At 43.2% G+C, this 10,366-nt stretch overlaps 1 long non-coding RNA gene across 1 annotated transcript; it reads left to right on the forward strand.

The window, feature by feature from the left end:
* The first annotated feature begins 209 nt into the window (after window positions 1–209).
* LOC147111832 (uncharacterized) lies at window positions 210–1,878 on the forward strand. The gene is made up of 2 exons (XR_015079753.1): window positions 210–485; window positions 720–1,878. It is a non-coding gene; the product is annotated as an uncharacterized LOC147111832 (long non-coding RNA).
* The last annotated feature ends 8,488 nt before the right edge of the window (window positions 1,879–10,366 follow it).

The following is a 10,366-nucleotide window of genomic DNA, read 5'->3' on the forward strand; positions in this document are numbered from 1 at the left end:
TGCTGGCACTGTCAGCAACGCCTACATCCCATGAACAAAAACAAAAAGGTTGAAGTGCACATGCCTATGCTGAAGTAATAGGAGTATTGAGATCACATGCCCAATGGTGTGTCTTACTAATTTTTTAATTACTAATCAAAAATGCAATTCTACACATCTGGATTCCCAATCAGCCACATGTGGTTAGTGGCTAATGGAATGGACAGCATTGTTATCGCCCACATAAATACTTACAATAACGTAGTTTAAGCAAGTCCAGAAGTATAATTTACTTTGTTAGAGAGGCTGGAAAGACCTATAGGTTTTGCTGGAGCAATCCCGGATTACATTTTAGTTGTTTGTTGGGTACTCCCCAGCCCCTACTTTTGACGCTTCCCCCGTGGACCATACAACGTCCCCATGATCCTTTCTCCGAACCGTTTCGGAACAATGCTCCATAAAAGGAATGGTGTGGAGATGCCGGAGTTGGACTGGGGTGGACAAATGTAAGAAGTCACACAACACCAGGTTATAGTCCAACAGCTTTATTTAAAATCACAAGCTTTCGGAGCGCTGCTCCTTCGTCAGGTGAAGCCTTTAAATTCGTGTTGTAATACATTTAGAAAATCACCTGATTGCACGAGCAAACTTTATATAATAGAGATTGAACAATGAATTGAAATATTGGGTCATCATTAATTAACTCACTGTCACTCCCTTCTGTTTTCTCCTCGATGTAGTTCAGTCCCCACAGTGCAAAGTCCCGCTTAATCTTCAACGTGTAGACTTCAAACTTCGCCTTTGTCCAGGAGGAGTCGGGGAACCGCCTCTTCCCACGTTCACTGAACTCGCCAAACACTCGTAGATTTAAAGTTTGATTATGTGGCGAACCGCGTCGACCTCCGATTATAAGTGCCCGATGCGCTTGGTAGGAAGGCAGCTCAATTCTGCCCCCCTCCCCACGCCACAAAAAAACTTTGTCTGCTGGAACTAGGAGGAGCTCAGAAGACTGATTGATGTTTCACGACTGCGTCTCCAGGAATTAGAGAATCGCCGAGCCCCGCCCAAATGCAACTGGTTAAAACATGTCAAAAGGAGGAAGGTTTGATGTTCGGTGCGGTAAAGTTTGCTAATGCTGTATTGATCTTACCGCAGTTTGCTCACCATGTTCCTAATCATTTCCAACACAAAATGTAAAAATTTTAAATAAAAAAAAAGACAAAAAAAATCATTTCCAACACCAATTAAAATATAATAGATGGATTATGTACTGGGAAGCTACAGAATTTGTAAAATGTGCAGCTGTCCGAGTGAGCTCATTTATAACAATATAAAAAAAACAACCGCGCCCTAACTCCGAATAAACCCTTATTCATTCACGTGTGTTTTTTGGCCAACGAAACAAACTGTTGATGTCAGAAGATACAAGTACTTCCCAGCAGACTGCAAATGTTCATAGTGAAACCATCGTGCCCAGGAGTTCCTTCCCACCATGTCCATTAGGGAGCAGCCGACTTATGCTATTTCAATTCTGAAGATAGTTTATTTTTGTTGCGCAGAGGAAATAAGACATTTGTAAGAATAATTTCTTGACTATCATGAGGTGATGTTAACGTTTATTAACTAAAAAGGACAAAAATCGAAAAAAACATGCATTTTTGTGAATTTAATAGAAGTATGTAAGGCATAGTTTACACTGCTGTGTCGTCAGGGGAAAGCAGTGTTGTGCACGCCGACTTAAATCCGCGTGCAAAGCTTTGCTCACCACGATCCCATTGTTGGTTGAATTTTTCATGTTAGAAAACAGCTAATGGGAATTTTAGCCGTTTTTAGGATTATAAATTTAGGATTATAAATAGTTAAGACTATGCCTTGTTAATCCAACGAAATCCTCTGACTCCGTTCGCAAAACATTTCTCAAACTCCAGTGAACCATTCTTTCAGTAGCTCAGGAGAGTCCTGCGCAAAGTATGTTCGCGAGAAAAAAAAGCATTCGCTTTGATATGCAGCCTTTCAACTCCGTGATAAAGATCAGCGTGGTGAAGTTGTTCCTTTACAGCAGGTATTGTTTTGTCACTTGATTCCTGCTGTGAGAGTGGTGCAAGCAGACAAGTTTTACTGCCCACTTTACACTGCTGTGTCGTCAGGGGAAAGCAGTGTTGTGCACGCCGACTTAAATCCGCGTGCAAAGCTTTGCTCACCACGATCCCATTGTTGGTTGAATTTTTCATGTTAGAAAACAGCTAATGGGAATTTTAGCCGTTTTTAGGATTATAAATTTAAAGGGCCACTGGGCAATGGTTTTGAATGCAAAATTCTAAATTGACACCAGTTTAGCTGCAGTGAGCCTTGTGTTGCTGCAAAGTAGAAACTGCTTCACCATGATCACTATAACAGAATATTATATACAGTGCAACCTCTTTCAGACTTTTCCCCCTTACGATTTTCACTCTTACACTATCTACTTCAACCTTCATTTAGATATTCTCACTGCATTAGTTCCCCATATTTTACAGATTTCAGTCTACCATGGGTCGAAATATCTTTCCCTCAGCTACCTCATCTGCTGTCTCGAATGCCTTCCTAACCTTGATAACTTTATAGATGTTAAGATTTTTGGCAAGCTAATTCAAATCTATTAACTTGAACTTCTGCTCTGCAGAAATCACCATTCTTGGTAACGTCATTGGTAACTAGTAATGGCTCTGCATCTTCTACTGATCAGCTTGGCACTAATACTGAATTGTTTGATTACCTAGTCAATCAGCCTACCCATAATTCTGATTGGCAGAAACCTCCTGCTGTTTACCACCTACCGCCCTCCCTCAGCCTTCGAATCAGTACGTCTCCATGTTGAACACCACAGGGACGATGCACTGAGGGTTGCAAGGGCACAGAACGTACTCTGGATGGGGGACTTCAATGTCCATCACCAAAGTGACTTAATAGTATCATCACTGACTGAGCAGCCCGAGTCCTGAATGACACAGCTACCAGACTGGGCTTGTGGCATGTGGTGAAAGAACCACCATGAGGGAATAACCTACTTGACCTTGTTCTCACCAATGTACCTGTCAGAGATGTGTCTGCCCATGACACCATTGGTAGGAGTGACCACCACATAGTCCTCGTGGAGACAAAGTCTTGTCTTAACACTGAGGACACCATTCATTGTGTTGTGTGGCACTACCACTGTGCTAAGTGGGATAGATTCAGAACAGCTCCAGCAGCTCAAAACTGGGCATCCATGAGGCACAGTGGGTCATCAGCAGCAGCACAATTGTATACCACCACAATCTGTAACCTCATGGCCCAGCATATCCCTCACTCCTCCATTACCATAAAGCCAGGTGACTAACCCTAATTCAATGAGGAGTGTAGAAGAGCATGCTATGAACAGCACCAGCAATACCTGAAAAAGAGATGCCAACCTGGTGAAGCTACAGCACAGGTTTTCGAGCTGCTATATGCATGCTAAACAGTGAACGCAGTATGCAATAGAGAGCGGAGCAATCCCACAACCAACAGATCAGGTCAAAGCTTTGCAGCCTTGTCACATCCAGTTGTGAATGGTGGTGGACAATTAAGTAACTTATGGGAGAAGAGACTCCTTGAACAGCCCAACCTCAATGATGGCGGACCCCAACTCGTGAGTACAAAAAACAAGGCTGAAGCATTTGGTACTACTTTCAACCAGAAGTGCGGAGTGGATGGTCCTTCTTGGATTCTTCCTGAGATCCCCACAATCATGCAGTTTACAGCCAATTCGATTCACTCCATGTGACACCAGGAAACAGCTGAGAGCACTGAAAACAGCAAAGGCTATGGGCCATGACAATATTCTGGCTGCAGTGCTGACGATCTCTGCTTCAGAACTGGCAACCCCTAACTAAGCTGCACCAATACAGCTACAACACTGGCATCTACTCGACAATGTAGAAAATTACCCATGTATGTCCTGTCCACAAAAAGCAGGACATAGCCAATCCAACCAATTGACCTGCTTCCAATCATCAGCAAAGTGATAGAAGGAGCATCATGAGTGTTATCAAGTGGCATTGACTCACCAATAACCTGCTCACCGAGGCTCAGTTTGGGTTCCGACAAGAACACTCTGCTCCAGACCGCATTAGAACCTTGGTCTAAATATGGACAGAAGAACTGAATTCCAGATGTGAGGTGAGAGTGACTGCCCTTCACATCAGGACAGAAACATAGAAGATAGGAGCAGGAGTAGGCCATTCGGCCCCTTGAGCCTGCTCCGCCATTCAATGAGATCATGGCTGATCATCCAAATTCAGTACCCTGTCCCTGCTTTCTCCCCATATCCCTTGATCCATTTAGCCTTAAGAAATATATCCAACTCCTTCTTGAATATAGTTAATGAATTGGCCTCCACTGCCTTCTGTGGTAGAGAATTCCACAGGTTCACCACTCTCTGGGTGAAGAAATTCCATCTCATCTCTGTCCTAAATGGCTTACCCCTTATCCTTAGACTGTGACCCCTGGTTCTGGACTCCCCGGCCATCGGGAACATCCTTCCTCCATCTAGTCTGTCTAGCCCTATTAGAATTTTATACGTTTCAATGAGATCCCCTCTCATTCTTCTAAACTCCAGCGAGTATAAGCCTAATCGACCCAATCTCTCCTCATACGTCATTCCTGCCATCCCAGGTATCAGTCTGGTGAATCTTCGCTGCACTCCCTCCATGGCAAGAACATCCTTCCTCAGATAAGGCGACCAAAACTGCACACAATACTCAAGGTGTGGTCTCACCAAGGCCCTGTACAACTGCAGCAAGACTTCCTTGTTCTTGTACTCAAACCCTCTCGCTACGAAGGCCAACATACCATTTGCCTTCTTAACTGCCTGCTGCACCTGCATGCTTACCTTCAGAGGATTTGACAAAATGTGGCACCATTAATCCCAGTAAAACTGAAGTCAATGGGGATCAGGAGGAAAACTCCCCAATGGCTGGAGTCATACCTGGCACAAAGGAAGATAGTTGTGGTTGTTGTAGGCCAATCAGGACATTGATGCAGGTGTTCTTCAGGCCAGCATCGCTATTTTGAGCTGCTTCATCAATGACCTTTCCTCCATCATAAGGTCAGAAGTGGGGCTGTTTGCTGATATTTGCACAGTGGTCAGCTCCATTTACAATTCCTCAGATAATGAAACAGTTGTTAGATAGCATGGATGGATTGCAAGTGGGTGTTTTGAGGAATGGTTGATGACATTGGTTAGAAACATAGACAAATAGGAGCAGGAGTAGGCCATTCGGCCCTTCGAGCCTGCTCCGCCATTCAGTATGATCATGGCTGATCCTCTATCTCAATACCATATTCCCGCTCTCTCCCCATACCCCTTGATGCCTTTTGTGTCTAGAAATCTATCTATCTCCTTCTTAAACATATTCAGTGACTTGGCCTCCATAGCCTTCTGTGGTAGAGAATTCCACAGGTTCACCACCCTCTGAGTGAAGAAATTTCTCCTCATTTCAGTCCTAAATGTCCTACCCCGTATCCTGAGACTGTGACCCCTCATTCTAGACCCCCCAGCCAGGGGAAACATCCTCCCTGCATCCAGTCTGTCTAGCCCTGTCAGAATTGTATACATTTCAATGAGATCACCTCTCATTCTTCTAAACTCTAGCGAATACAGGCCTAGTCGACCCAATCTCTCCTCATACAACAGTCCTGCCATCCCAGGAATGGTGAACCTTCGCTGCACTCCCTCTATGGCAAGTCTATCCTTTCTTAGGTAAGGAGACCAAAACTGCACACAGTACTCCAGGTGTGGTCTCACCAAGGCCCTGTATAACTGTAGTAAGACATCCTTGTTCCTGTACTCAAATCCTTTTGCAATGAAGGCCAACATACCATTTGACTTCCTAACTGCTTGCTGCGCCTGCATGTTTGCTTTCAGTGACTGGTGTACAAGGACACCCAGGTCCATTTGTACATCTACATTTCCCAATCTATCACCATTTAAATAATACTCTGCCTTTCTGTTTTTCCTACTGAAGTGGATAACTTCACATTTATCCACGTTATACTGCATCTGCCATGTATTTGCCCACTCACTCAACTTGTCTGAATCGCCTTGAAGCCTCTTTGCATCTGCTTTTTTGGGGGGGAATGTAAGTTGTGAGGAGGATGCAAAGGAGGAGGTTTTTAGAGCCTGAGGAAATGACAATGTCAGCTAGCATGGGGGTCAGGAAGGGAAGTTGAATGGTAAGGATTTTAGTGGGGAAGGGGCAATGAAGCAAAAGATGAGCCTCATGGAGTAGAAGATGAGCATGGAGATAGTTTTGAGGAGAAAGCCTGTAGAGTGACAAGGCTGGAGTAAGTGGAAGAATGGGGGATGTATTTATGGCGGAAGCCATAAACAATGGAGGATCTTGGGGCATGGATGGACTCATGGGCTAGTTGGTAATTGGTTGGGAGATGGGAGCCAGAGAGTAGGGATAAAAGGAATGCACTCTGATTGGCAAGATGTGACTAGTGATTTGTGTACCTGAACATTCAAATCCCTTTGCTCCTCCACAGTTTCTAGTCTTTCGCCATTATAAGTGGTATATAAAAAGGAAGAGACTAGCTAAAGTAAACGTTGATCCCTTCGAGGATGAGACTGGGGAATTTATAATGGGAAACAGGGAAATGGCAGAGACTTTGAACAAATATTTTGTATCAGTCTTCATGGTAGAAGACACTAAAAGCATTTCAATAATAATTGATAATTAAGGGAACTTAAAACAATCACTATCACGAGAGAAAAAGTACTAGGAAAACTAATGGGACTAAAGGCTGACAACTCACCTGGACCTGATGGCCTGCATCCTAGGGTTTTAAAAGAAGTGGCTGCAGAGATAGTGGATGCGTTGGTTGTAATCTACCAAAATTCCCTGGATTCTGGAGAGGTCCCAGTGGATTGGAAAACCACAAATGTAACTCCCCTATTCAAGAAAGGAGGGAGACAGAAAGCAGGAAACTATAGGCCAGTTAGCCTAACATCTGTCATTGGGAAAATACTGGAATCCATTATTAAGGGAGTGGTAGCAGGACATTTAGAAAATCATAATACAATCAAGCAGAGTCAACATGGTTTTATGAAAGGGAAATCGTGTTTGACAAATTTACTAGAGTTCTTTGAGGATGTAACGAACAGGGTGGATAAAGGGGAACCAGCAGATGTAGTGTATTTGGATATCCAGAAGGCATTTGATAAGGTGCCGCATAAAAGGTTACTGCACAAGATAAGAGCTCACGGTGTAAGGGGTAATATATTAGACTGGATAGAGGATTGGCTAACTGACAGAAAACAGAGTCGGAATAAATGCGTCATTTTCAGATTGTCAAACTGTAACTAGTGGGGTGCCACAAGGATTAGTGCTGGGGCCTCAACTATTTACAATCTATATTAATGACTTGGATGAAGGGACCGAGCGTACTGTAGCCAAATTTGCTGACGATACAAAGATAGGTGGGAAAGCAAGTTGTGAGGAGGACACAAAGAGTCTGCAAAGGGATATAGATAGGTTAAGTGAATGGGTAAAAATTTGGCAGATTGAGTATAATGTGGGAAAATGTGAGGTTATCCACTTTGGTAGGAAGAATAGAAAAGCAAAATATTATTTAAATGGAGAGAGACTACAGAATGCTGTGGTAAAGGAGGATTGGGGTGTCCTCGTACATGAAACACAAAAAGTTAGCATGCAGGTACAGCAAGTAATTAGGAAGGCAAATGGAATGTTGGCCTTTATTGCAAGGAGGATGGAGTATAAAAGTAGGGAGGTCTTGCTACAACTGTACAGGGTATTGGTGAGACCACACCTGGAGTGCTGCGTACAGTTTTGGTCTCCTTATTTATGGAAGGATATACTTGCTTTGGAGGCAGTTCAGAGAAGGTTCACCAGGTTGATTCCTGAGTTGAAGGGGTTGTCTTATGAGGAAAGGTTGAGCAGGTTGGGCCTATACTCATTGGAGTTTAGAAGAATGAGCGGTGATCTTATTGAAACATAAGATTCTGAGGGGGCTTGACAGGGTAGATGCAGGGAGGATGTTTCTCCTCATGGGGGAATCTAGAACTAGGGAGCACAGTTTCAGAATAAGGGGTCGCCCATTTAAAACAGAGATGAGGAGCAATTTCTTCTCTCAGAGAGTCGTGAATCTTTGGAATTCTCTACCCCAGAGAGCTGTGGAGGCTGAGTCATTGAATATATTCAAGGCGGAGATAGACAGATTTTTGAAAAACAGGGGAATCAAGGGTTATGGGGAGCGGGCAGGAAAGTGGAGTTGAGGCCAAGATCAGATCAGCCATGATCTTATCGAATGGCGGAGCAGGCCTGAGGGGCCGAATGGCCTACTCCTGCTCCTATTTCTTCTGTTCTTATGAAAATATTCTGATTTGTCTTTTTTTTTGGATCCAAATTGGATTAGCTCACACTTCCCCACATTGAACTCCATTTCTCACTGTTTTGCCTACTCACTTAATCTGTCTATGTTCCTTTGTAACATCTCCCATTTACACAACCTACTGTGCCTCCTAATTTAGTGTCAGCTGCAAATTTGGATATACAACTCTATAATTCTTCATCCAAGTCATTGATATATATGAGCTGAGGCCCAAGTACAGCTCCCTGCTGATCTGTTGACCTGTTTGTTAACTTTTCTGTCCAGTTAAGTTGGATCAGATCCCCTCTCACTGAAGTTTGCCTTTTCCAGTCCAACACCCTTATCTTTGGCTCTTCATTTTCTTTTTGTATCCTTACATTGAAGCTAACTACCCTGGTTGTTATTTCCCAATTATTTTCCTACTCTTACATCAATTATTTGCCCCACTTCATTTCCCAGACTATATCAAGCAATTCTTTTCTTGTTAGAGTAGAAACATGCTGATCTAGGAAGCAGTCCTGGTTGCATTCGACAAAGCATTTCCCACATTGACCACATGCATTGCTTTTGTTCCAGTCTATTTTGGGATGGTTAAAATAACCTAATTTAATTGCCTTTATGACCTTGTATACCTCTCTGAACTTTGAACTGTCTGCCAATCTCTCCCTCTATCACATCTCCACAGGTTGGGGGCCTGTAATGCACACCAACATAATTTTGCTTCCTAGTTCTTAACTCTATTTATATGGATTCTGTTTTAACACAACCCCCAGATCTTCCTTACATACTATCACTGTACTAGAATCCTTCTACCAGCACTGACATCCACCCCCATTATTCCGTCCCTATTTCCCCTAAAAATGTTACAAGGAATATTAAGTTCCCAGTCCTGTCCATGCCTGAGCCATGTCTATGTTATAGCTACAATATCATTGGCTCCAAGGGAAAGTGGCAAGTTGGAACCAAAATTGGCTCAGTGGCAGGAAGCAAAGGGCAATGGTCGACAGGTCTTTTTGTGACTGCAAGGCTGTTTCCAGTGGGGTTCTGCAGGTCCCTTGCTTTTTGTGGATATATCAGTGATTTAGACTTCAATGTAGGGGGCATGATTAAGAAGTTTGCTGATGATACAAAAATTGGCTGTGTGGTTGATAGTGAGGTAGAAAGCTGTAGACTGCAGGAAGATATCAATGGACCGGTCAGATGGGCAGACAAGTGGCAAATGGAATTCAATCTGGAGAAGTGTGAGGTAATGCATTTGGGGAGGGCTAACAAGACAAGGGAATACACAATAAATGACAGGATTGTGAGAAGTGTAGAGGAACAGAGAGACCTTGAAGTACATGTCCACAGATGCCTGAAGGTTGCAGGACAGGTAGATAAGGTGGTTAAGAAGGCATACGGGGTACTTGCCCTTATTAGCAGAGGCATAGAATATAAGATCAGGGAGGTTATGCTAGTAGGTATGGAGTAAAAAGTAAAGTACTAAAAAGGGAAAAAACAGGAACTAAGTGTTACAAAACATATTTGAAAGTTCTTTATCTGAATGCACGTAGCATTCGTAACAAAATGAATGAGTTAACGGCACAAATAATGACATATGGGTATGATCTTGTGGCCATTACAGAAACATGGCTGCAGGGTGACCATGACTGGGAATTAAACATACCAGGTTATTTAACAATCAGGAAGGACAGGCAGGAAGGGAGAGGAGGTGGGGTGGCTATGTTAATAAAGGAAGGAATCACTATAATACAGAGAAATGATATTGGGTCAAAGGAGCAGGATAGTGAAACAGTTTGGGTGGAGGTAAGGAATAATAAGGGGAAAAAAACACTAGTGGGTGTAGTCTATAGGCCTCCGAACAGTTGCAACTCTGTTGGACGGAGTATTAATCAGGAAATAGTTGAGGCTTGTAATAAGGGAACAGCTATAATTATGGGGGATTTTAATTATCATATTAACTGGACAAATCAAATTGGGCAGAGCAGCCTTG

This window comes from Somniosus microcephalus, chromosome 10 (genome assembly GCF_052327205.1).
Source record: "Somniosus microcephalus isolate GS21.2 chromosome 10, FLI_Smic_1.0, whole genome shotgun sequence".
NCBI classification, from domain to species: domain Eukaryota; kingdom Metazoa; phylum Chordata; class Chondrichthyes; order Squaliformes; family Somniosidae; genus Somniosus; species Somniosus microcephalus.